The sequence below is a fragment of the Amblyomma maculatum genome, chromosome 1 (assembly GCF_055883805.1).
Source record: "Amblyomma maculatum isolate TAMU_Amacu chromosome 1, ASM5588380v1, whole genome shotgun sequence".
Taxonomy (NCBI): domain Eukaryota; kingdom Metazoa; phylum Arthropoda; class Arachnida; order Ixodida; family Ixodidae; genus Amblyomma; species Amblyomma maculatum.
The window spans coordinates 206,052,901-206,079,029 of NC_139344.1; the positions used below are offsets into that span (position 1 = coordinate 206,052,901).

A 26,129-nucleotide genomic window follows, 5' to 3' on the forward strand; every position below is an offset into this window, starting at 1 on the left:
CTGTGTATTTTTAAAAAATGACAAAGGTCATAGGTGTGAATTCCTAGTATTCACTAGGCTCTGACTCTACTAGTAATTTTGTGCTCCCAAACATGCTGAATCATTTGATACCACTCTGAACCTTCTGCGTAAGATAGATGGTCCGCAAATATTTATATGAATGGTGGTGCTAAGTGGTTCTGACTTCGGTGGTTCATAAACCGAAACGAAAGTGTAAAGTTGTGTTGCGGCACCCGAGTGCCGCTGATGTATCAGAATAACATTGCCTTGAGTGATGCAAGCAGTGGAGCTAACATTCTAAATAGTGGCAGACACCCCACAGAGGTCCCCCTACAGCCAGTGGCATCGGCCGATCCTCATGGCATCACAGTTTATCTGATTAAGCATTGGTGATTCCCATTTCATCTGCCATACCCTGTTTTGTCATATAGCCGAATCGATTGACACTATTGGCTTCAGGGGGGTTTAGGTGGTCTGAAAATTGCTTGTCTCTCTTTTTTATTGTGCCAACTCCTGCCCCCCGCTGCTAGCAGTGCAGAATGTTTTCCTAAGCAGTCAGAAAACAGAAGTGTTAGATTAGGTTTGAGACGGCAGGCAACGTGTAGATTGCCACATTTAGGCAATCCTAAGAACTTGCTGTTAAATTCCTAATGTTTTAGTCGTTAACTACAGGCAACATACAGTGGAGCATTTCAACAAGTATTTGAGCAGAGATAAATAAATGAAACATAGTGTTCTGTTCTCAGTGCTATGGTAATGACCTGAGCAGAAGGCATGCAACATTGTGTGTAAATGAGAGTTGCAAGAATGTGCACTAGCAGTCGTTTCGCACCTATACATGTCTTAGCCTCCAGTATTCACGCTAAAGCCCTGTAGCATACTTTGTTTACTTCTGTACACATCTGCACAGGGCAAGCAAATTAGATTCAATTACTGGAGTGTGTTCACGTGCAGAGAGCAGCACAAGTAACACAGCAATGATAGCAGTCACTGGCAACAGCTTCAAAACTGATCACTGCTCTGTTTCTGTATCAGCATATGTAAAGCAGTGTGAAGACTGTGTACGCCAGCAGAATACACTTGAGAGGATGTTATTTAAAGTGTGTGGTGCAGATTCAGTAAATTGCCAAAAAAAAAATGCATGTATAAAGAGGTTTACTAAACAGGCCAAAAGAGTTATTTGTACCACGAATGGGACACCACTAGTATTGACTGGCCGGCAAACTGCATACGAGTTCTCGCTTCTCGATCAGTCTTGCACATTGGCTCAAATACATTTTTCCTTTTTTTTTATATGTGCAAATATATATTGCTATTATATTTTTCATTACCCTGGCTGAATGCGAATTACTATTGCTGTGCAATGGTCTAGTAGGTTAATAAAAAACATTTATTTACCAGCAAAAAGAGCAGGATTAGTGAATAGAAAAATGCTTTCTTTCACAATCAGTTTGATTGTGTGATAGTTTGAAGCTTGTTGAGAAGGACAAACCATGATGTAAAAAGTGCACATTAGTTGTGTATTTTTGGGGCTTATGGCATTGTGAAATGTGCATACCACAGATTATAGACTTGCTGCTGCTCAATCATTGCTAGTGGATGCAAATGGGGTTTACAGTCTATCGATGATGAGAATATGCCATTTGTGGTAACATCATCCAGGAGTACTTTATACAGGAGTGGATACTAGGGATCTGTCTGATGCTGTGACCATTCTGCAGTACTGCCATGATGATAATGGTGAGGAGTACATGAAGCTTGATCAAGCTACTGGCTTCAATCATTTTTGAGGCTTCTCATTTGTTTTTAGCTTTGTTTCCTTCTCAAACCATAGCTGTTGTGTATATTGAATTCACCTGCCAGTGTGAACTCAATATAACTCATTTTGCTTACAGGTAACTAAAAATTAGTTGTGGTTTAGCTCTGGTTAACCCTAGCCGTATTGCAAAAGCAACGGCAGAAGGTTCTTTTGCCTGCTACATTGTTCCCCTACGTGCTTGCTTGTCGTAGGGGTAACGAGATTGCAAACGGTTCTGGCAGGCTGATTCTGATATCACCTTCCCGTATGAAAGGAGCAACCGCGGCATAGGGGTAACGTGAATTCAAACGTCATGGCAGGTTGATTTTTTTATGAGGGACTACAGACACGGCACACAGCGACGAGCGGTTAGACCTGGCGTAGTATTGCTTTCACAATATTTTGCACACTGATTGATATAGTACTGCTTAACTAGATTGACATTTAGTTATTAAGTAGTGAATTCTACTTGTTCATGCAGACAAAGAAGGCATTCATAAGGTTTTTGTATGCCCATGATTGCTTTGTACACTCTACACACATTTACTTTGTGGACTCTGTACACATGTCCTGTCGGCTATGACTTTACCTTGATTGCTCACAGACTATTTACATGTCATTGAAGAGTTTTCATTTTGTCACAGGAGCTGCAACATTTTTATCTATAACAAAGCCATCATTCCCTGCTTCATTACGACTATGCCTGATCATCATGCGGTTCATTTCCTTACATGACCAGCAGTAGTTCACCCACCTCCTTGGCAAGGCCCTGAGACTGAACTGTTTACTCATAAGGACTTTTATATTGCACCACATGAGCACAAATGCCACCATGTGTTCCTTTCCACCTATCAGTTGTGGGCTGTGTCGACGATACTTTTATCTTCGATACTATTTTTCAGTACATTTTGTGTATCGGTACTAGGTATCACGAGCTGAAAATGAGTGTATTGAAATATCGGCATCGAAAATACATTTTCAGTGTGTCGTGTATTTTAACAATCAGTCAGTCAGTCAGTTCAGTCGTTCAGTTGTGTCCGACTCTTCGGGACCCTATGGACCATGTCACGCCACGCTTTCCGGTCTCTCACTATCTTCCTAACATCACATAACTTCATCTGCAGTGCCTCCAGGATGCCATCTAACCATCGCGTTCACTGCCTACCCCTTCTCCGGCGTCCCTCAACTTTTCCCAACATCAAATCTTTCTCCAATTTTAACAATACTCGATACTAAAGAAAAAGATGTGAATTTTGAGGCCAGTGTGAGACAGACTTTGTGTTGCCAGAGTGCCTTCCTTTCAAATGTGCAGTCTCCCATGTCTCTCCTGTCTCTCAAATTACTTTTCTTTAAAATTGGAGAGGCCAATGGCAAGTTAATGCTCACAATGTTTACTTGTGAGCGCCGAGTGCGTACCACGAAGGCCTTAAGCATACTCGCATGTGCTTACAGGGCACAGACATACAGAAAGAAAAACACAAATGGCAGCGAAAATGCAAAGAAAGTTAGCACACATTTATGCGCAGTGCTGTAGCCATAGCCTCTCTCCCATTCTTTGCCATCCACACCCTGTCCGTCTCTGAGGCATCTGGTTTTTGTCAAACGGTGTGCTGTCGAACACAGTAATTAACATACGAGCCTTCTCCAAACCCTAGGCGTACATCCATTAAAAAAAAAAAAAAAAAAATGTAACCTATTTGGAATCTCAGCTATTTTTTGTGAGACTCAAAGGATTCCATTTTGAATTCTCATTCCAGTGGAACAATCCAAATGAACTCTCTAATGGGTTCCAGTTGGAATTCACATTCTAATTGGGTAGTCCAAAGGGACTTCCCATTCCAAATGGACAGTCCAATTTGTTCAATTTTGAGTTCTCATTCCATTTGGACAGACTAATCTAAATGGACTGCCATTTGGTTCCAACTGGACATCCTAAATGAACTTAGCTGCTAGTATTTCAATGTATAAATAAACATCCATTTGTACACAGCAGCTGTATTATTTGCTGCTCAGGTTCCAAACGGATACTCAGTCGGATCAATGTCAACTGTTGATGATCTCACCTATTTCATATTGGACTGTTCAACTGCACATAGTGTATCTGTGTGAACAAAATATTTGACAACGAAAGCAGAACTAATGGTATTTCTATATTAACAGTTACCAGCATCTTTACCTAATATCACCAAAAGTCAAAATTAAAGGAAATGACTGCACTCTATTTCCAAGTGCCACTGGCATGAGTGTCTGATCAGTGGTGCATATAAGTGGGAGGAGAAGTGTATGTGAGCAGAGGAGTGAAGTGTGAGCAATATGTGTATGTACCTACACTGGTTGTACATACACTTATTGCTTTTATGCTGCATGTGTTATGACTGTATATAGTGTTTCTTGTGTGCGACGTATGCTACCTGTTTGCTTCGGTTTCCATGAAAGCTCATAATTTTCATAGTTCCCATACTGCTAACGAAAATGTGGTAGTTTTTTTTCTCCTTCTGGTATGCCCTACTGGGCAAATTGTGTGCAGTGGGTCTGACCCATTGCATCCTACTGGTAGTCCCATTGGACTCGTATGCAAAGGACCTCATCCATTGGCTCCAATTGGAAAAAGGGGTAAAAATTGACTGACATTATCAGTTCATTCTACTGGAAGTTTCCAAATGGTTTCAAATGGATTTTTGTAGTTAGTGCTTTTCGGGTTGGCCTGGCAGCTAGAACATGAGCTTCTAAGGCCTCAATTGGCGACTGTGCAATCAGCCAACCACCATTCCTGCACTTTACAGGTTTGCTACAAAACCAGGCCATAGTAACAGCACCGGGAAGGAGCTGCTCGACAAGCTTTGAAAAAAAAAAAAAAAAGAATAAATAAATAAATAATAACAATAAAGCTAAAATAAAAAACATAAAGGAACAACCACAAAAGTGTGCTATATGAATATACTATATACTGGTTGCGGAAACCACAGACAAATTTTCTGACTTTGCTAACCATATTATCAGCTTTATTACATTGGGATTTCGGTGATGTAAACTTTACTGATCATAATACCATCATTATATTCGTGATTTCAGTTATGTATTGACATATGAGCATCTGTATTGTAAATTGATTTTGTTTTGGTTCTGTATCTTGTATTGGTATCGGAAATACAGTTTTTCAAGGTATTGGGTATTGGTATCAAAAATACTAGTATTTTGAAGTATCTTGCCAACCTCTGCCACCTATGCAGTCTCGCTTACCAAGATGAAGTTGCATGCGCTGTGAAAACTATTTATTTCAAAAATAAATTTTAATTTTGTTTTCAGCTGCATTGTAAGCATGCTTTAGAAAGTGTCAGGCTCACTGCTTTCAACTAAGGTATTCAGCTCATGACGAGTTCATGCTGAGTGTTAAAGGCTTGCTTGAAGGATTTGTTTGTGGGCAGTACTTGAGACTTGCATGGGTTAATGTGCCACCAATGCTACAGTATGCTAGAATTTCTTGTTTCCTACTCCACAGAAAAACATTATAAGGAATCACCTGTTATGATGGTCCAAGGAGCACTTTATATATGTGTATATATATAGATATATTGAAGGGGAAATGAGGGGCTAGTTATGATACACGATGTAAAGAAGCCAGCATCCGGCGAGGTCAAAGAAAGCATGGGGGATTTGTTTTTTTTTTTTTCATTTTATCTCTTGCTGTGTACTTGATTCAGTACTGTAGTCATTTAGGGAGAAACATAATTAAATACAATGTAGAAGGAAAAACAATGTGTGTATGGTGGGCGTGTTTTTTTTCCTTCTACTTTGCATTTAATCTCCACTTGTGCCCTGCATTCCCAATTGACAGCCATAAATATGCTTGAAGCTATCTCATTTAAAATCCTTGCTCCTCCCGTCATCCTCACATTGAATAAGTTTTCATGATAGCATCTTCTGCATTGTGCATCTCTAGATAGTGTTTTTTTATTACGTATGAAACTCTCTGAGCTCATTGAAGCAGGGAAGGGTAAGGTACCATCCTGCTGTCGCAGTCGCTCATTACCTTGAGGGAGGCTGAAAAGTTTTTTTTTTCTATTCATAACAAAGGTTACTGATATGTATGTGCTGTGCTGAAGGACAATGTTAAGTTAAAACGCGCAGGCAATTTCTTTGCTACTGCAAAAAAACAGCAGCATTATTGTTTTTAATGGAGGTGAGATTGGTTAAAGGAAAGTTAGTTGCAAATATTGTCAAATCATGGTGAAGTTGCCAGTATTTCTTTTTTACGAGACAATGAAGGATATTTAATGGTTTTGGCAACTTAATCGAAACTCCTGTGTACTTGCATTCATATTTTGTTTTGGCCATGAAGATGCCTCTAAGAACTTAAAATGCTGTTTTTTGTTGTCGTTGGAATTTCACTGTTTACCTTTTATTTGTATGTATTGTACATAGGCTATTGCATGTCCTCTATATTTTTCTGCAAATTGGTCGAACTGCATTGACGATGCTGCAAGTATTTCTATATTTCTATTTCTATGTTTCAAGTGCTATATGTCTTGATAACTAAATAAAGTTTAGTGAGAATCTTTGAACTGTGTATAATTTGGCCCAATTGCTTACTGGAACAATGCAAGGAGCCTTTTTGAAAGGTGTTCAATCTGATCTAAAACCAGACAAATGAGTATGGAAATGTAAAACTTTTGGCTTGCTCCTTTAGCCTCACCTCAGGGGCATATTGGACAGTATGGCCAAATATATGCTGCTACTGCTACCACTAGCTACTCATAGTTGTGAGAACTAAGTTAGTCCAGAATAAAACAGATTGTACTGTCAGACCTGAAAAAGTTAAATAAACCAACCATGCTGCCGGAAGGTGAAATGTGCCTCCTTATTGCCAAGAATGCAAAATGTGAGCCATTGCTGAGCAGTGTTAGGACCCTAGGCAGGAGTCGAGGTCAAGTAGCTCATCAAATTTAAGAGACTCTTATTTTATAAAAAAAAAAAAAAGACAGCAAATGTGTCAGCGATGCCTCTTTTACCACACACAGAAATGAATTTTCTTTTCTTGAACTTTTATGAAGTGCCAAAATTTTTTGTCAGGGGTGTGTAATAGTTTTGTTTGTTTTGCTTTCTGCTTAATGGCGGGATTTGTGAGCGTTTTTGGTCTCAGTGTGTGACTATTTCTGCTGCATGTCGTTGACTCTGGCTTGGATTCATCGCTTGATCACTTGTGTGTTGACTCTGACTTGGTTTGTTGGTTTGACACTGCCTGGATAAGACGCAAATTTTTTGGAAAGGAAAAACATTTCGTCATTGTAGAGGGATATGCGAGATTGATGTAGGTCATGTGTAGAGGCAAGGTTTTTAGGCACTAAATATGCAAATTTTAGGTAGCAAAAATAGGCAGCTAAAATTACGTTGAGAAGAATGGGGAAGAATAGGCGCTATAAACCCCCCACTCCTGCCTAAAGCCTGACATTCAGGCTGGCAGTATGCAATAAATAAATAAATGAATAAACATCATCAAAAATGCACATTATATAAGATCTAAACACGGCGCGCAATGTCTGCCATAAAATAAAAAAGGGGGCATGATTTTGGGATTCTAACAAAGGCGCTAACCTTTGAGTTTATTAAAGGTGTCCTACAATTTATACCATACAATTCAAGCCCTTAGCAGAGCAAAGGGGACGGTCACTTTCTACCACCAGAAATCTTCGGAGTTAGTGTTACCAGGTCTTTTAAACCACATTTGGAGTGCCTGGTACAAAAAAATAAGATCAAAATACAGCACAAGCCTTTACAGTACTTAATAAATGATAACATGTTCTATGTTTAGTGCCCAAATTAGCCTTTTTATGAACAAAAGAAAATACAGCAATTGAGAATTTAAATTCTCTGATATATATGAGGTCCAAGTCTCCACTCGTACAGAAATTTAACTTATTTATTGGGACGTACGCAATGCTTTCGAGTTAATAAATATACTGACATTTATGTAAACAGTGTTTTGTTGTTAATGGCTTCAAGTGTCTGGAGCCACCGACCTTATTAATGGTGCGTACCATTAGAAGTGTTGTGACACCAGAAATAGTACCTAATGCGAGAAAATGTAGCTGTAAATTGCATGCTTGACGTTGGATACACTATGAAAATAAATTGGCCTGCATGGGCCTATGTACATCACACAAGCACAATCTCCGGGTTAATTGGCTCAAAGTTATGCCCCTTCTAACTCAAAACATGCTAACAAGTTGTAAGCTAAAGAAAACACTCGACATTAGCGAATGTTATAGAAGCGGGCTTGTACTTTGAAACTTGTGATTGATAACTTTACACTATTCGATACCCTAGAATGTTTGCAGGCAAGTACTCTTGAAAGCTTCTTGAGCACTATAAAACCTCTCGTTTTTGCCCAAGATAGACTGCGACATGGTACGGCTCTTTTCGGCAACTTCTCTGCAAGAAATGGCAGTAATTATTGGTTCAACATTCTCAGTTAGTATTTCTAGCAAAGATTTTGTGACCTCTACACATTTTAATTTTTTTACAGTGCTCGCGAGTCGCTCAAGTGCACCAGGTTTCCTTGATGGTCGTAGTGAGAGAGGGAAGCTTGTGCTCTCCTTACTGGATTGCTCTTGTCACTGAAAAGCTGTCTATGGTAATCTTTAGGTGAGAAAGGTGGCAGTTGTAGCATTCAGTGGCTTACAGCCACATTCCTCAGCATGTGAAGAGTGATTGTAGGCTTCAGTGGGAGACGCACTTTTGGCAGATGACAAAGAAATGAAGGGGCTCGATCAACAATGTTGCGCATGAACCTGATTAATTGTACTGCAAATAAAATAACTGTTAACACGAATATTTTATATAACTGCTGATCTGCAGTCTAGTACCTGGGCATACCGGGATGCCCTTGTGGAGGAGTATATATTATAAAAGTACTTGAGATAAGCACAAAGCGCATGTGCTTATCTCAAGACAGCAACTGCTCTATGCTTTGTAACCTGAATGTGTGCATAATAATTAGAAGTTTCTAATGTATATATTATACATAGTAATGTACTATTCCTCCCAGGACTAGGCATGCAGATAACGCTAAATTATAGGCTGCAGCAGAGTTGAATGCTTCGGAAAATTGCTTCAACACATGGGCGTTCGATCATCGTATAGATTATATGACATTTTTTTAAGCCACAGAAGATATACATCTGTTGAATCAGCCCATAATTTGAACATAATTGTTCAACACAAAAAAAAATTCTATTGAAATTCAACCCTGCCTGGTCCCAACACAAAGGTGGCATGTAGAGGGCTCAAAAGCACCAATGTGAGCTTGGAATTATTTTTGCAAAGGGGAACTGGAAACAAAGCATTTTTAAAGGACATCATATAATTGCGTGCTTCTTACAATTATAAGGTCCGTGCAAAGGCAGGGCCTAGCTTGAATAACAATGGAAAATTTTGTAGCATATGCTGAGGAAGCCTCCTAAACAATTAATGTCCCAATAATATCCCAAAACACCCCAAACATTTCTCCGAGCGTCCCTTCTTGTTTCACTTGGTATATTTTGGGGGTTCCTGGAATGTCCCTGGGACGCCTGTGTATTTTTGTCGGTTGAATTTCTTACCAATGTTTTATGTTACAAAACGTTAGGCAACATTCAGGCAACTTACATAATGCCTTTATAACATTAGAGAGATTTATCATAGCGTGATGCCGCCACCGCGCGTTCCACTGGGCATGCCCAGATTACCTTGACGCTGATAGATGGCGCCATATAGTGGATGTCGGTAAAGCCCCTTAGATGTCGGTACAGTCCCTCGATAATTTGAAAGTAGCGACACTCTCCTCCACTCTGGCACTTTCCTCCTCGAATATCCTCGCCCGCCGCCTGCGCGCGCTGCACACGGCACGCTTTTTTGGGCAGCGCTCCTTCGCCGTCCGGCAAATTGGCTGGCACGCGCGCGCGCTCTTAAGTTTGCGTTTTTTCCACGCTCTGTTATCGAATAAAGACACGAATAAGACATGCGACTTGCTTCACTGTACCGCGAGCCACATAAATTAGCGTCTCGTACGCGCAATGAAAGTGCAAATTACGAGCGCTTGCCGCATGAACAAAAACCGCTTGCCGCATGCACCTCACATTCCTTTTGACTTTTCATTACCGTGTGTCTCAACCAGTCATAGCATATTAAGCATAATATTTACTATATATTTGAACATTCCTGAATATTCTCAGCATACCGATGCTGAGTTAAATGTATTTTCACCTCAAACTAATTTTAACGGAAGTAAAGTTTATGCAGTTGTTAACGAGCGGAGTTTCATTAATGCGATGGTTGCTATCAAGAGGCTGGAACAAATGCTTTGATGGTCATCCTAAAATTTTTCAATAAGGTTTAGACTGAGTTTGGTACCGCGCAGTGCACATGCAGCTGCTTAGTTGTTTTCGTAGTTAAAAATTTTGGCGGGTGCTTGAAAACGATCAAATATCAACTTTTTTCTGCTAAGAATGAAACGGATCTAGCTCCTGCTGTCGGCAGCCTTGAATTGACGTCGAGCCGAAACCGAGAGCCAAGATCAGGACACCGATTTCCCGTCGTCCGTACCCCAAAATTTGGCCCTGTCGACCACCGATACTTCAGCATCTGATTAGCGCCGCCACGGTGTGCCTATATATTGTGTGTTTTCCTTCAATAAAATATCAGTTGTCAGTGAGCGCTTGTCCGTGTCCTCTTTCTTGTGGATGTGTCGTTAGCGCTTTGTCCTTTTGTTAAAAAAAAAACCGATACTTCACCTTGTCGGAAGTTCATCCACATTGGTGTCAACTCTAATTTTAGTATGACCAATATTTTTTTTCTTTGCTTTGACTAGACTAAAGAAACGTGACCCACAACGCTTTCAACTCTTTAGTGGCAAAATGTGGAAGAAGTACAGGCCTTATGTTGATAACTGCGACAGGGTGCGCACGTACAAAATACTCCTATGTCAACTAAAGACCAAACAGCATTGTTTTCTTTGTACACACTAGACCTCTCGGGTCCAAAGCCGACGGCTACTCTACGCTATGAAAATGGACATGACGCCCGCTAACTAGGCAAATAAGGAGGCCCACCTAAATTTGGAAGTCAAGACTGAGTTGGCCATGCGCAAATTAGGTTATAGACACCAATTTCCGGTCAGACTCGGAAAAATTTTGGGGGTTCAGAGGGCCACATTTCGGGGGTGGCCCTCCTAGATTGGTAGATTACCACTGAATTTCCCATACTCAAATAGGTCGGACACCAATTTTGGTCAAATTGGGGCGAGGACAAATTTCGGGGGTCCAGAGAGCTAAATTTTGGGAATAGGCCACCTAGGTTTGGAGGCCACCACTCAATTCGCCATACGCAAATTAGGTTGGACCAATTTTGGTCAAATCGGACGAGGTCAAACTTCGGGGGTCCAGAGAGCTAAATTTTGGCAATGACCCACCTAGGTTTGGAGGTAATCCCTGAATTCGCACTACGCAAATGAGGTTGGTCATTAATTTTGCCACCTTTTGAAGTGGTCAAATTTAAGGGGTTTCTGGGGCTACATTCTTAGGGAGGCCCACCGAAATTTGGACGTAACCAGTAAATATTCAAATTAGGTTGAACATCAGTTTTCGCCAGATCAGGACGAGGTCTAATTTCGAGGGTCTAAAGAGACAAAATTCTGATGTGCGGATATATATACACTCTGTGGACAAGTTCTGCGAAAGAGTCCTCTACACGCTCCTGCGATATAAACCTATTAATGAATTAACAATCTTCCTCATTGCACGCGTTAGCGCTGAAAAGCGAGACCTTTAGTTCAGAAATTAAAGCGGCTATTGTATGCGCATTGTATGCATCAGCTGTCGCTATTATAGTGCACGTTGAGCGGAACCATGAAGTCAAAACAATAACGCGCATAACGGCGCAAAATGATCAGTGAATTAAGTGAGATTATCAGCTTTGTGATGCGCTTGCAAGCAGTTTCATGTCGCTTAGAACAAATGCACAGTACGTCGCAGAGGCAGCAGAGGTGACTAGTCTTCGTCGGGGTGAAGTGCTTGCGGCCGATGTTGTTGAACCACTTTTTTATTTGAATGGTGGCCTTCTTTCCGCTCGGAATTGAGAAAAGAATGAAGCCTTTTTCACGACAGCTTGTGCAAATAAATATGCAGCAGCTCGGTATAGCGCTGCAATAAAACAGCGCGAATAGCGCGAAGTGCAAGCACGAAATGCTAGGGAGCTCGCTCCTACAAACAGCGGCTGCCTAAAAAATGGCGCCGGCTAAAAATGAAAACACAAAAAGAGCGAACTTTTCACGCGCTTTTCCCGGCGACGGTCCGCGGAGCCAATCACCGTTGAGAATAGCGCCGATGGGAGAGTTGAGAGAGGAGGATCTGCGAGGGGGCGCGGAGCGGCGGCAAAGTTCACAGAAAGTCGCTACTTTCGTTTTATCAAGGGATTTTAGATGTCGGTAGATGTCGGCACATATACCTGCCGCGTTGGGACCAATCAGCTTGTGCGGGGCGCGGTAGAGGGTCACGGTGGCGGATCGCGGATCACAGTAAGCTAAATTTCTCTATTCTAATGCTCAGTACTATACCTGGGGAAACGCTAACGAAACGCCAAAAGCGTTCAAGAAAAAAAGGAATAACATGCACGATCGAGAACCGCCGTTTTCACAAGGCCGCTCTGCGCATGCACGCCTATCCTCTGGTTGAAAACAAACCACAGCACCGCATGCGCAGTTCTTAACCTCCGCGATCGGCGCAGCTGTAGCTAATCTCGGAGGCCATGTGTAGTTAATATTCGTAACAGACGTATGCGATAGATGCCGGTGGCTCCATCCATCCATCCACACACCGTGATTTCGCTGGCGGCTGCGTCATAGCTGCCATAGAGTTCCTTACACTAACTAGAGGGAAAGCTGAGGGCGCTGCACTTCAGCCACCATGGGCGCGCTAAGAATCATGGGCCGGTGTGCTACTTGTTGCGGGACAGTCGGTTTTTCTCGGGTACGTGGAGTGGCGTTACTGCGATGTTTCTTTTTCGTCATCATCATCATCATTTGAAGGTGCGTACATAGACCGCGAAAGCCATAGTAGCGAAGGCCCAAAAGCAGACGTCGCCAATAAATGGTTTCTGTTTCCCGAAATGCCACTAAAAACTTCCTGAAATGATTGCGCAACCATAAATATTTTTATAACGTTTTTTTATTTCAAAGTTAAGCCTATTAAGTGCGAAATATTGGTATTTGTGCTGCTCAAAACTAAGCCAATAGGAGAAAGAGCCATCGCTTATATTGGATGAATATCACACTGACATGCTGTTTCTCTCTCTCTTTACAATTTATAGTCACAATATTCAATCTTAGGGCATTATTTACGGTAGAACAACGTTTATCTTTGCATTAGTTTTGGTCAAAAGTTGTAGTTCTGCACTCGGTAGCTCACCGGCCCATGATGCTTTGAGCGCCCATGGTGGCTGAACTGGCCGTCTGGAAACTCCATGTAAACGCCCATAGACGGCAGCACAGCTTTCCCTCTAGGTAAGAGTAAGAAACTCTATGATAGCTGCATCTCCCAAGGACGTTTTCAACCAGTAGCAGACGAATTTTCAACCACTCCCAGAGGGCGCTACATTTTGTAAAAAAAAAAGAAAAAAAAAAGGCGAATTTAGGAAATAGGCTGATTGAAACCGGAGGACCGGATCACCAAATTCTGCTACCAAGCTGTGATAAACTGTCCTTGATAAAAGAAAATACGATCGGTCTCCAACCTAAAAAAACGGATTCAAGGACTTTAGTGGAACCGCTCGGTCTGGAATCAGATCCGTGGTAGAAAAATACAGGTCCACGAGCCACGTATGGCTATGGTGGCTAGTATCATGGCTAGTATGGTTATAGTATGGTTAAAATGAGCTAGAATGGGGTAGTGGGCTCACGGGGGCTTCTTCCCTGATGCAGTGTATGTTACATGCACTAGGTTGTAACTAGGTGGCGCCACCGGAGACTTCAATGTCTTCAACTCTGCACTTTGGCCGGACCCGCTTCAAAGGGCATGGCCACCAGTTTATCATCATCATCATCATGGACCGCTCTGCTGGTTGAGGGGTTGCGTTCGTGCGACCGTGGCCTTCTCGCTTTAGAAAAATGCACCGTTTTCATCCACACTTTTTAGGTTTGCATGTGGCAGTTTTGCAGAGGTTGGATATATTAGCAAGTTGTGCTACTACTGGTGCTTTACGATGAACTAAGAGGTTAATCTAACTGCAAAGGCGTGTCCGATTTCTCTCCGGCGCGTCCTTGGCGAAAAGTGAACTAAGGCGCTTATAATTGTATGAAAATGACTGCGGCGTTCGATAGCCCCATTTTCTGAGGTTTGTGATTCACGGCCGCGATGATAAAGAGTACAGAGACACGTAGGTTTGCGCGGGTAACGTGTAAAGATGTATCCGTATTCCTAATAGGCCGCAGCTGTCAGCATGCGTACCTTTTTGTCGCGCCTGTCTTCTGGATTGTGAATTTACTGTCGATGCTGTTTATGGAAGAAAGGTGTATAAAAATTGCCACAATGCTACAAGTCATTATTGAACACATCTTAAAAGCTTGCAGTTGCGCATCCTCCGTTCATTATCAGCAGTAATTAATCAGAAAATTTTCAGATAACTGCACAATTGCGAATTAGCTGTATTCGTGTAGACAATATTCTGATCGATAGGGAAGGACCTGGTAGGAGCTCTAGGAGTGTGAAAACAAGCATTTAGTAGGCATCTCGGCTTGATGAACGGCGGCTCCACTGCTTCCTTGACAAAAAGTACGTACCGTGTTAATCTTAACTGAGAGAGGCGAGGCAAGCGAGGCGTATGTTGCAAGCATCCGATTTCTCGCTGGAGCGTGTCTTTTATTACTCCGAGAGCATCAATTAATTTGCTGCCCGAATGCAGTTCATGGCACGAAAAAAAAAAAAAATCTCCGTGAACACATATTTTCGAAAACCACTGTATACGGCGCAAATTTAAGAAGAGGACACAATAAAGATAAGGACAGCACATGCTCACATGGTGTCTTTTTATTTCTTGTGTTGTCTTCTTTACGCCGTATATAGTGTTTCTCGAAAATGTGTTCACAGGGGGACTGGTGCATTACGAACACAAAAAAGAAAAGGACGCAAAATGTATCGTGTCCCTTTTTTTTTTCTAGTGTTGTTGTCTTTGCGCCGTGTACAGTGGTTTTCAAGTCATGAATGATCGCCCCACAGGCCGTCATTTTCGAGCTTGCTCAAGAAGCATGTAAAGCTGAACTGGCAATAGCTGAGTCCCCATAGTCGCGGAAGTTTGTGCCGAGTAAGCTGTTTGCTCCCGGCGACGCCGCGATTAGCAGGCTTTACAAGATTCGCAATTCAATTTCATTAGACTCTATTTAGCAACATATAGTACTGTGAAATGTAGCAGCGCGCTACATTGAAGGCGGCGGTGGCGGCCCCCTGCGGAGGCGCATAGAACTAGAATTTGCTGACCATGCCACTACCATAACCAGACTTTCTTTATAGGGGAGAAAACCTGGGCCAGGGGGCGCTGCGCCGCTCTGTGCGTCAGCGCCCTCCATGGAGACCCCGTCAAAACCTCCGCGCAGTGCGGCCGCGTCGTCTGCTCCCCGCCGCATAGAAAAGCATGCTGTCGTCTGCTCCGCGTTGCTTTCCAGCGCGTGTTTGCGCGCGCGCGCTCGGTTGTTTCTCTCCTCCTCCGGCCGCATTCTGGCCGCCGTCGCGCTCCAACAAAGGGGGCAAGAAAAAAAAAACTGGAATGAAAAAGTGACGGCGCGCTTTTTCGCAAAACTCGTGAAAGTGTTTTTCTTTCTTTCGTGTTGAAACGATGGTTGTCGGTTTTTTTTAGGTATCTCGTACCGCTCGTATCTAGCACCTCTGTTTGTAACTGGTGGTGTCGCAGCAGCCATCGCGGAACCAAGTCGGCCTCAAGAAACAGCTATATGTCATTAATGCCATCACTCGGCGCTTATAAAGGGAAAACACATACGTTAATCGTTCTCTCCTCATACGCGATCCTGCTTCGGGAGCTCAAAACTGCGCATTCGCTAGAGGAGATAACTGAACTAGGGATTGCACAGCGTAGCTGTGGAATTAAGAAGACAAAGGTTTACTTGGAGAGATGTCCCCGCCTGCATGAAAAGTCGTCAGGCATTTCCTCGCTCTTCGTCTCACGGAGAGAGGAAACTGCCGAAAGAATGGCATGCATCGGCTTCTCGTCAGTGATCCAGGTCGTTAAGAAACCTCTCATCGTTAAAGGTAGATAAGTGATTGATTTCGGATGGCAGCGTCACAGCAGCGAACTCCCCCTGACCGCTGTCAGCAGGAACCAAAGGGTAAGGCGGCACGCTTTGTGCCTTTGTAGGGAACGCGTCCTAAACGCGCCGAAAGCGGGCACCACGGCGCCGGCAGCATCGCCTAAAACGTCTGTCCACAAAGAGTTAAATAGGCCCTTTTCAAGGGAGCAGTCACAAATGGAAAGGAAGCTCCCCAACCAGCACCCGGAACACTCGTCGCTGTGTACACGCGTATCAATTCTTAACGAGAAGGCTGGACCCTTCATTCTCTGAATAACATGGAAGAGACATCAAGAGGTGCCGCCTCAAGTCCTTCAAAATACCTGTCGCTTGCCTCTGCCTTCGAGTACCGAATTCGCGTTCATGTTTTTTTTTGTTTTTGTTTTTTGTCTGAGCCTGCCAACAAGCGCTCTTTGAAAACTATGTCCGCGGCGATCAATTTATCATAATTTTTCACTTTCGAAAGCACCGATAAAGAGCGTGCCTCCAGCCAGCCTCTATGTCAGCCGGGGCACAGAAAAAAGCAAAAATAAGAAACACCACTGGCAAAGAGCGCCGGCTTTGTGCGCACAGACGCACGACCATCCCCCCTCGTCCTCACTCTCCTTCTCCCGCTCCGCGTGCACGTGCGGCTGCCTGTAGCACGCGCTCCCGAGCGAGCGGGCTGCGCAGACTCCGCAGACAGCCGCGCGCTGCGCGGGCGCGGATGCGCGTAGGTTTTGTAGTTCCTCTCCGCTCCTCTGGAAACCGAGCGCTGGCGTCGCGGAGCAAATAGGCACCCTAGGAGCAAACTCCAGCTTTGGCGCAGCCCGCTCGCTCGGGAGCGCGTGCTACAGGCAGCCGCACGTGCACGCGGAGCGGGAGAAGTAGAGTGAGGACGAGGGGGGATGGTCGTGCGTCTGTGCGCGCAAAGCCGGCGCTCTTTGCCAGTGGTGTTTCTTATTTTTGCTTTTTTCTGTGCCCCGGCTGACATAGAGGCTGGCTGGAGGCACGCTTTTTATCGGTGCTTTCGAAAGTGAGAAATTAGGATTAATTGATCGCCGCGGACATTGTTTTCAAAGAGCGCTTGTTGGAAGGCTCAGACAAAAAAAAAAACATGAACGCAAATTCGGTACTCCAAGGCAGAGATAAGCGACAGGTATTTTGAAGGACTTGAAGCGGCACCTCTTGATGTCTCTTCCATGTTGTTCAGAGAATGAATGGTCCAGCCTTCTCGTTGATAACTGATACGCGTGTACACAGCGACGAGTGCTCTGGGCGCTGGTTGGGGAGCTTCCTTTCCATTTGTGACTGCTCACTTGAAAGGGGCCTATTTAACTCTTTGGGGACAGACGTTTTAGGCGATGCTGCCGGCGCCGTGGTGCCCGCTTTCGGCGCGTTTAGGACGCGTTCCCTACAAAGGCACAAAGCATGCCGCCTTACCCTTTGGTTCCTGCTGACAGCGGTCAGGGGGAGTTCGCTGCTGTGACGCTGCCATCCGAAATCAATCACTTATCTACCTTTAACGATGAGAGGTTTCTTAACGACCTGGATCACTGACGAGAAGCCGATGCATGCCATTCTTTCGGCAGTTTCCTCTCTCCGTGAGACGAAGAGCGAGGAAATGCCTGACGACTTTTCATGCAGGCGGGGACATCTCTCCAAGTAAACCTTTGTCTTCTTAATTCCACAGCTACGCTGTGCAATCTCTAGTTCAGTTATCTCCTCTAGCGAATGCGCAGTTTTGAGCTCCCGAAGCAGGATCGCGTATGAGGATAGAACGATTAACGTGTGTGTTTTCCCTTTATAAGCGCCGAGTGATGGCATTAATGACATATATCTGTTTGTTGAGGCCGACTTGGTTCTGCGATGGCTGCTGCGGCACCGCCAGTTATAAACAGAGGTGCGAGATACGAGCGGTACGAGATACCTAAAAAAAAAAACAACCATCGTTTCAACACGAGAGAAAAACACTTTCACGAGTTTTGCGAAAAAGCGCGCCGTCACTTTTTCATTCCAGTTTTTTTTTTTCTTGCCTCCTTTGTTGGAGCGCGACGGAGCCAGAATGCGGCCGGAGGAGGAGAGAAACAACCGAGCGCGCGCGCGCAAACACGTTCTGGAGAGCAGCGCGGAGCAGACGACAACATGCTTTTCTATGCGGCGGGGAGCAGACGACGCGGCCGCACTGCGCGTAGGTTTTGACGGGATCTCCATGGAGGGCGCTGACGCACAGAGCGGCGCAGCGCCCCCTGGCCCAGGTTTTCTCCCCTATTAGAATAATAATAATGAGATTCTTGTTGAGGGGGGGAAGAGAAGGGGGGGATTACACGGTGTCGTGACGCTGGGGCTACGTCGTCCCGGCCTTCACTTGGTAGCGTGCAGAGACTCGGGGTTGAAGAAGGACTGAATCTTCGAAGTTGGTGAAATATGTACAAGCAGGTTTAATGGCACTTTGAGAAACTTATTTACAAGATTATTTACACGAAAAAGAAGGGTACATCAGCAAAATGGCAAGCGTTAAGAGTTCATAGCGAGAAGCGACTGGATGAGCCGTTTACCCAGGGCCCAGAGCGCTTTTTTCGGGCTCTGCACTGTCCTTAAAACCCCCTATGTCCAGCCCCTCTCTGAAGATGCTGACCAACCAAATCCAGGGCACGCCCCTCAGGTATCGGCATCCAATCGAACACATCACTGCACTGATGGTCTGAGGCACTGACTGGTCCGGCATTAATTCGTTGGGCGTAATAACTTGTTGGCGGGAAAAGCTTGGGAACGGCGAGGAGAGGAGGTACATTTCTATTCTTCAGCCAAGAATCGATAGGCAGCTGGTTCCGGCAAGAGGATTTACTTCTCAGAAACCCAAGTACACGTGCGCGCCGCATAGGGCTCCCAACATTGTCCCTTTTCGACAATTGCAAATCTTTCCTGCATTCCTGGGAAATCACTTAATGGCTGTATGCGTCATGCTCCTTTCTTGTCCTGCACGTCAGCGGACATGTCACTCTGTCGTCTCCTTTGAAAAGTAGACATTCCTCACTGGACGATAGCCCTTCTCGACTGGAAGGGTGAACAAAAGAAAGCACTTCCTGCTATTTCCCGCAGGGGGACGTTTCTTTGTGTTTTTCCAGACGTTCTCTTGACAGGGTCAATTTGGCATTTGCAGGTTGTCCACAAAGCAAAACAGGCTTACAAAACAGGATTCCTGGAAACAGGCTCACTTAGAGCCATTGGACCATCACCACATATTCACAATACTTTTCCATGCCCACAGGCGAACAATAGAGCGCGCAAATGCGGATGCACGGTCGTAACAGCCTCCTCCCCCGCCAGAAGAGTCACGGAGGGCAGCAGTCGCAGCTGCTGCATGAAGAGACGACTTAATGGCCTGCACGTGAACGCTTGAAGCTCGCTGTTGCTTGTCGCGTTGTCTTGATTGTTGTAGGCCAAATTGCTCGAGCTGTCTGAAACTCAACCACATGTCTAAACAAGCACTCGGCTCCCGTCTGAAGAGACCAGGTTAAAAGAAAACTGCCATTGTTGTTCGAGAAAAGCCCACTCTCAAGACGTTCAGGACCCACGTATTCCTAGAAAACCAAACGTGCTGCTTTACATAGCCACACATATACAAGCGCACGAAAAAAAAAAAAACCTGATTATCAATTTGGATACATGGTGAGGAACATCTCGGACCGCTTAGAAAGAGCGGCTAAGCGCGTCCGCATTCCCATTTAACTTCCCCTTTTTGTATCTTATTTCAAAATTGTACTGCTGTAAAATCAAGCTCCACCTAAGAAGGCGACTGTTCTTCGATGTCGCAGTTTGCAGCCAAGCCAGGGGACAATGGTCCGTCTCTACGGTGAATTTGGCCCCTCCAAGATAGCACTGCAATTTTTGAATGGCCCATACAATGCAAGCGCATTCTTTCTCTGACGCGCAATAAGCCCTCTCTCTAGAACTCAGTTTTCTGCTCAAGTAGAGCACGGGGTGCTCATTACCGTCGTCATCTCTCTGGCAGAGAACAGCACCTAACCCTCGATCACTGGCATCACACTGGACCGTGAATTCTCGGCCATAGTCTGGAGCTCGCAATACCGGACGGCTAATCAGCACAGCCTTCAGGTTTACGAAGGAGGCTTCCTTTTGTTCGTCCCAGACTACATTTGTCGGTTCTGTCTTGCGGAGAGCGTCGGTCAGAGGGCTAGCCAAAGCTGAATAGTTAGGGATGTAGTGATTGTAGTACCCAGTCAGACCCAGGAATGCTCGAATTTCCGTCTTCGTGCTCGGCCGCGGGTAGTCTGCTACCGCAGAAATCTTAATCTCGCTGGGTTTCCTGAAACCTTGACCTACATTGTGACCCATGTAGTCCACGGTCGCCCTTGCCAGGCAACATTTCTCGGCCTTTACGGTTAGTCCAGCTTGACGCAAAAGGCTCAGTACAGCTCTTAGATGTACCATATGGTCCGCCCATGAGTCGGAAAAAACCGCAATGTCATCTAAATAAGGCACCGCGAATGTTTCACACCCATTTAAAACCCTATCCATGAGTCGGGAAAAACAAAATGGAGCATTTTTGAGCCCGAAACTCATCATTGTTGGCTGGTAGCTTCCCGTCGGAGTGACGAAAGCCGCGTATCTGCTGGCGCGTTCAGTGAGCGGTACTTGCCAGTATCCTCGAGTAAGGTCCAGCGTAGTCACATATGCCGCTCTACTGACCTGTTCTACTCTCTCCTCAATATTCGGAATAGGATACACTTGATCCCTGGTGAGAGAATTTAGCTTTCGGTAGTCTACCACAGGCCTAGGGTCTTTACCTGGAGCTTCTACTAAGATCATAGGCGAAGCATAATCGCTTTCCGAGGGTTTTATTACTCCCAATTCCAGCATGCGAGTTACTTCCCTATCCAGAATTTCTCTTTGCCTTGGAGAGAATCGGTAGCACCTTGATCGCACTGGCACGTCTGAAGTCAGCTCAATATCGTGCTCAGTCAAATCAGTCCTGCCTGGCCTGTCCACGAAGCAGGCCTCAAACTCTGTTATTATTTCGCCCAGATCGGACAGCTGGGATTTCTTTAGTTCTCCTCTCTGCTCTGTCTTTCTGAGAAGCTCCTGAGCGTTGCTTCCTTTTCCGCTGAGGCAAATCAAGTTATCCCCCATCTCCTCGGGAAGGTTTAACGTTAGATTTACCACGGTTTGCTCCATAGCTAAGTCCTCTCGGTTTTCACTTAAAAGTCTCGTTAGATTACTAGACGCTGGCGGCAAGAGGTTACTCCCCAGGACGTCCTCATTCCGCGTCTCATCAAGCTCACTTTCAAGTTGACTTATTTGAGATGCCTTGCTCTCAAAGTTTTCTGACCCACTGTCTTCCGCATCGACCACTGTTTTAGCTGTCGTTTCCTCCGCGGTGGATTTTTCTGGAATTAGCAGTGTAGCTAGTTCTCGCGCCTTTGAACGTGTTAAGGCTGGCACAACTCTGTCTCCGAAAAGGATGCCCCTCTTTCGCAGTAGCATATCCGATTTGTTGGAGAACAAATACGGATAGCACTTAGGAAGCTTTCCTGAAACGGCAGCCTCGGTTGTCAACTTGCCGAAAGGGCCCTCGATGACCACGTTCGCGATTGGCAAGCACACACTCTGTTCCTCCACTACCTGGCGGATCCACGCACACTGTCCTGTATAGTCGGAAGGCGACACATACACCGGATGGACAACATCCATCGTTGCGGCCGAATCGCGCAGTACCTTGCAAGGCTTCCCGTTGACTACTAGGTCATGCATGTAAGGTTCCAAAAGCTGCATATTTTCATCGCAGTCACTGACATACGAGAAAACAAACTTTTCTTTCCGGCAGTTGACGGCAATGTGACCCTGCTCATTACACCTAAAGCATGTGAGCGGCTTCCTAGCCTCAAGCTTATTCTTTGTGTTCTGCACGTTGGTCACTTCCCCACTTTTCTCACTGCCGTCCTTTCTAGGGAATTTGCCTGAAGAAACCTTCATTTCTTCGTTTCCAACTCTAGCAAAGTGCCTTTCCTGACGGTTTTTCACACTGAACTTGGGATTGCGGAGCCTATCCACTGCTGGGTTGCTGAATTGTCGGCGCGAAGCGTACTCCTCAATGACTTCGGCAGCTTCAGTTGCCGACTTAATGTCGCCTCGGTCCTGTAACCAATTTCTTTCTTTTTCTGGGAGGCAGCTATAAAACTGCTCCAAAAGAATTCGCTCGACTACAGCGTCCCTATCACTGTAGGAATCAGTGCTCTTTAGCCACTCGCCCAAATTAACTCTTAAATTGTACAGGAATTCAGGGTAACTCTCGTCCCTGGACTTAGTAGCGTTCCGAAAACGTTGTCTGAACGCCTCGGCGCTAAGCCTATACTTTCTCAGAAGGCAAGCTTTGACCTTCTCGTAGTTGTCCGCGTCCTCCTTGCTTAGCCGCGCGACAACCTCCGCTGCCTCGCAGGGCAGAACCGTCAATAATCTCTGAGACCAAGTGTCTCGCTGGAAGGACAGTTTTTCGCAAGTTCGCTCAAAGTTAGCCAGATACAGACCGATATCCCCTGATATCACATATGGCTGCATGTACTTTGACATCTTGAAATCTGCCTCCTTGTTGAGACGAGGTACCGCTAGCTGGGGACAATCGCCCGACCTCTTGCTCAACTCTAGTTCTAATTTCCGGAGCTCAATTTCTAGCTTCTTTTCCTCTCTTTCCCGCTCTTTCTGCTGTCTGAGCTGTTCCTTTTTTTGCCCGATGAGGTTCCATGCTTCACTGAGCTCCTCATCATCGGTTCCCAGATCAGTGATTGCCTTTATAATCAAGGGTTTTCGTGCCAAACCACTTGTATCAATTCCCAATTCCTCACACAATAGCAACAGGTCCGGTTTCTGCAGCTTTTGTAGGTCCATGATCGCTCCGAGTGTCGGCTACTTCCAAAACAACAGTGCAAACTACCAAACCTAAAGGCGTTTCAGCACTTTTTACCAGTTCTAAAATCTAACCCTGTTCTAGAACCTGGTCCACATCAGAAGAAAGCCAAGCACTCACCCACACATGCGATCGATGTTCCGAGCTGCCCTCTTGTTGGCCGATTGTTGCTCCTGCTTGTTGCTTGAGATGCCACCTCCGATCACCAGATGTTGTATCTTGTAGATCCAGATCCCACCTCCAGTCATCAGATGTTGTGGCTTGTAGATTCAGATCCCAACGCTGGACACCAGTTGTCGTGACGCTGGGGCTACGTCGTCCCGGCCTTCACTTGGTAGCGTGCAGAGACTCGGGGTTGAAGAAGGACTGAATCTTCGAAGTTGGTGAAATATGTACAAGCAGGTTTAATGGCACTTTGAGAAACTTATTTACAAGATTATTTACACGAAAAAGAAGGGTACATCAGCAAAATGGCAAGCGTTAAGAGTTCATAGCGAGAAGCGACTGGATGAGCCGTTTACCCAGGGCCCAGAGCGCTTTTTTCGGGCTCTGCACTGTCCTTAAAACCCCCTATGTCCAGCCCCTCTCTGAAGATGCTGACCAACCAAATCCAGGGCACGCCCCTCAGGTATCGGCATCCAATCGAACACATCACTGCACTGATGGTCTGAGGCACTGACTGGTCCGGCATTAATTCGTTGGGCGTAATAACTTGTTGGCGGGAAAAGCTTGGGAACGGCGAGGAGAGGAGGTACATTTCTATTCTTCAGCCAAGAATCGATAGGCAGCTGGTTCCGGCAAGAGGATTTACTTCTCAGAAACCCAAGTACACGTGCGCGCCGCATAGGGCTCCCAACATTGTCCCTTTTCGACAATTGCAAATCTTTCCTGCATTCCTGGGAAATCACTTAATGGCTGTATGCGTCATGCTCCTTTCTTGTCCTGCACGTCAGCGGACATGTCACTCTGTCGTCTCCTTTGAAAAGTAGACATTCCTCACTGGACGATAGCCCTTCTCGACTGGAAGGGTGAACAAAAGAAAGCACTTACTGCTATTTCCCGCAGGGGGACGTTTCTTTGTGTTTTTCCAGACGTTCTCTTGACAGGGTCAATTTGGCATTTGCAGGTTGTCCACAAAGCAAAACAGGCTTACAAAACAGGATTCCTGGAAACAGGCTCACTTAGAGCCATTGGACCATCACCACATATTCACAATACTTTTCCATGCCCACAGGCGAACAATAGAGCGCGCAAATGCGGATGCACGGTCGTAACAACGGCCCTATAACTGTCTCCTGTACTTGCAGGGATACACCGCAACGGGGCCGAGTAAAGGGGAGGGGGAATGAAAGAGGGGAGAGGAAGGGGGAGCGAAAGCGTTGTCACTGGTAGTCGATGTCGAAGACCCCTGGAGAAAAACGCCAAACATGGAAAGGTAAACACTCGTACAACAAGGATTGGTGGATTTTGAAGCGGGGACGTGCCGCGCAAAGGGGGAAGCCTTCATGACATATGGAGAGATAATTGTGAGGTTTAAAGAGAGGGGAAAAAAAATCTGATAGGGAGATTTGGAATGTCATAGAGGCTTATAGCGAGCAATTGGATGCGCGCGGGGGGAGGAGTGGGGCCTTGCAGAAGGGGCAAAGAGCCTTGTGGGATAATATAGGAGGAGATAAGATAATAACAATAATAAAGGAAAAAAAAGGAGAAAGAAAAAAAAAAGGTAGTCTGAAGGCATTATTTGAAATGCACGAGATAGGCTGGGAAGGAAGGGCCTTTGCAGAAGGTGCATGGGACCTTATGGGATATATAAAGGAAGAATTGATGATAATAAACACCAAAAAAAAAGAAGAGGAGGAAAAAAAAGTAGTGTGAGGGCATTACTTGAAATGCAAGAGATAGGCTAGGAAGGAAGGGCCTTTGCAGAAGGTGCATGGGACCTTATGGAATATATAACAGAAGAATTGATGATAATAAACACCCCCCCCCCCAAAAAAAAAAAAAAAAAAAAAAAGAAGAGGAGGGAAAAAAAGTAGTCTAAGGGCATTATTTGAAATGCAAGAGATTTTCCATTGGAGTGGGCTGAGGCTGAGCAGGAGAAGGGCATACAATGCTCTGGCTGAGGCGATCGCTTCATGGATTCTTGCACAGAGCGGAGGAGAGGCTCCTTCACCTTTGGCAAGGAGGCGAAGCGCTAGTTTACCTATGCGCTTGGTGTCTGCACACACTTTATCCACCGCTGGGCGCCAGGTGATGCGGACATCAATTTTGAGGCCGAGGTAAACAACCGTTGTGCGCCAAGGCAGGGGGGTTCCGTCCAGGCGAAGAGGCTCCAGCTTTGGCGCAGCCCGCTCGCTCGGGAGCGCGTGCTACAGGCAGCCACACGTGCACGCGGAGCGGGAGAAGTACAGTGAGGACGAGGGGGGATGGTCGTGCGTCTGTGCGCGCAAAGCCGGCGCTCTTTGCCAGTGGTGTTTCTTATTTTTGCTTTTTTTCTGTGCCCCGGCTGACATAGAGGCTGGCTGGAGGCACGCTTTTTATCGGTGCTTTCGAAAGTGAGAAATTAGGATTAATTGATCGCCGCGGACATTGTTTTCAAAGAGCGCTTGTTGGAAGGCTCAGACAAAAAAAATCATGAACGCAAATTCGGTACTCCAAGGCAGAGATAAGCGACAGGTATTTTGAAGGACTTGAAGCGGCACCTCTTGATGTCTCTTCCATGTTGTTCAGAGAATGAATGGTCCAGCCTTCTCGTTGATAACTGATACGCGTGTACACAGCGACGAGTGCTCTGGGCGCTGGTTGGGGGAGCTTCCTTTCCATTTGTGACTGCTCACTTGAAAGGGGCCTATTTAACTCTTTGTGGACAGACGTTTTAGGCGATGCTGCCGGCGCCGTGGTGCCCGCTTTCGGCGCGTTTAGGACGCGTTCCCTACAAAGGCACAAAGCGTGCCGCCTTACCCTTTGGTTCCTGCTGACAGCGGTCAGGGGGAGTTCGCTGCTGTGACGCTGCCATCCGAAATCAATCACTTATCTACCTTTAACGATGAGAGGTTTCTTAACGACCTGGATCACTGACGAGAAGCCGATGCATGCCATTC

General features: G+C 45.4%; 1 protein-coding gene across 1 annotated transcript in view; it reads left to right on the plus strand.

Moving 5' to 3' along the window:
* The window catches only part of LOC146205421 (uncharacterized), a 124,385-nt gene extending 116,684 nt beyond the window's left edge, over positions 1–7,701 (plus strand). The window contains exon 22 of the transcript XR_014704176.1: positions 27–7,701. The gene's annotated coding sequence lies outside the window, so the exon portion shown is untranslated. The remainder of the gene's footprint in view (positions 1–26) is intronic.
* The last annotated feature ends 18,428 nt before the right edge of the window (positions 7,702–26,129 follow it).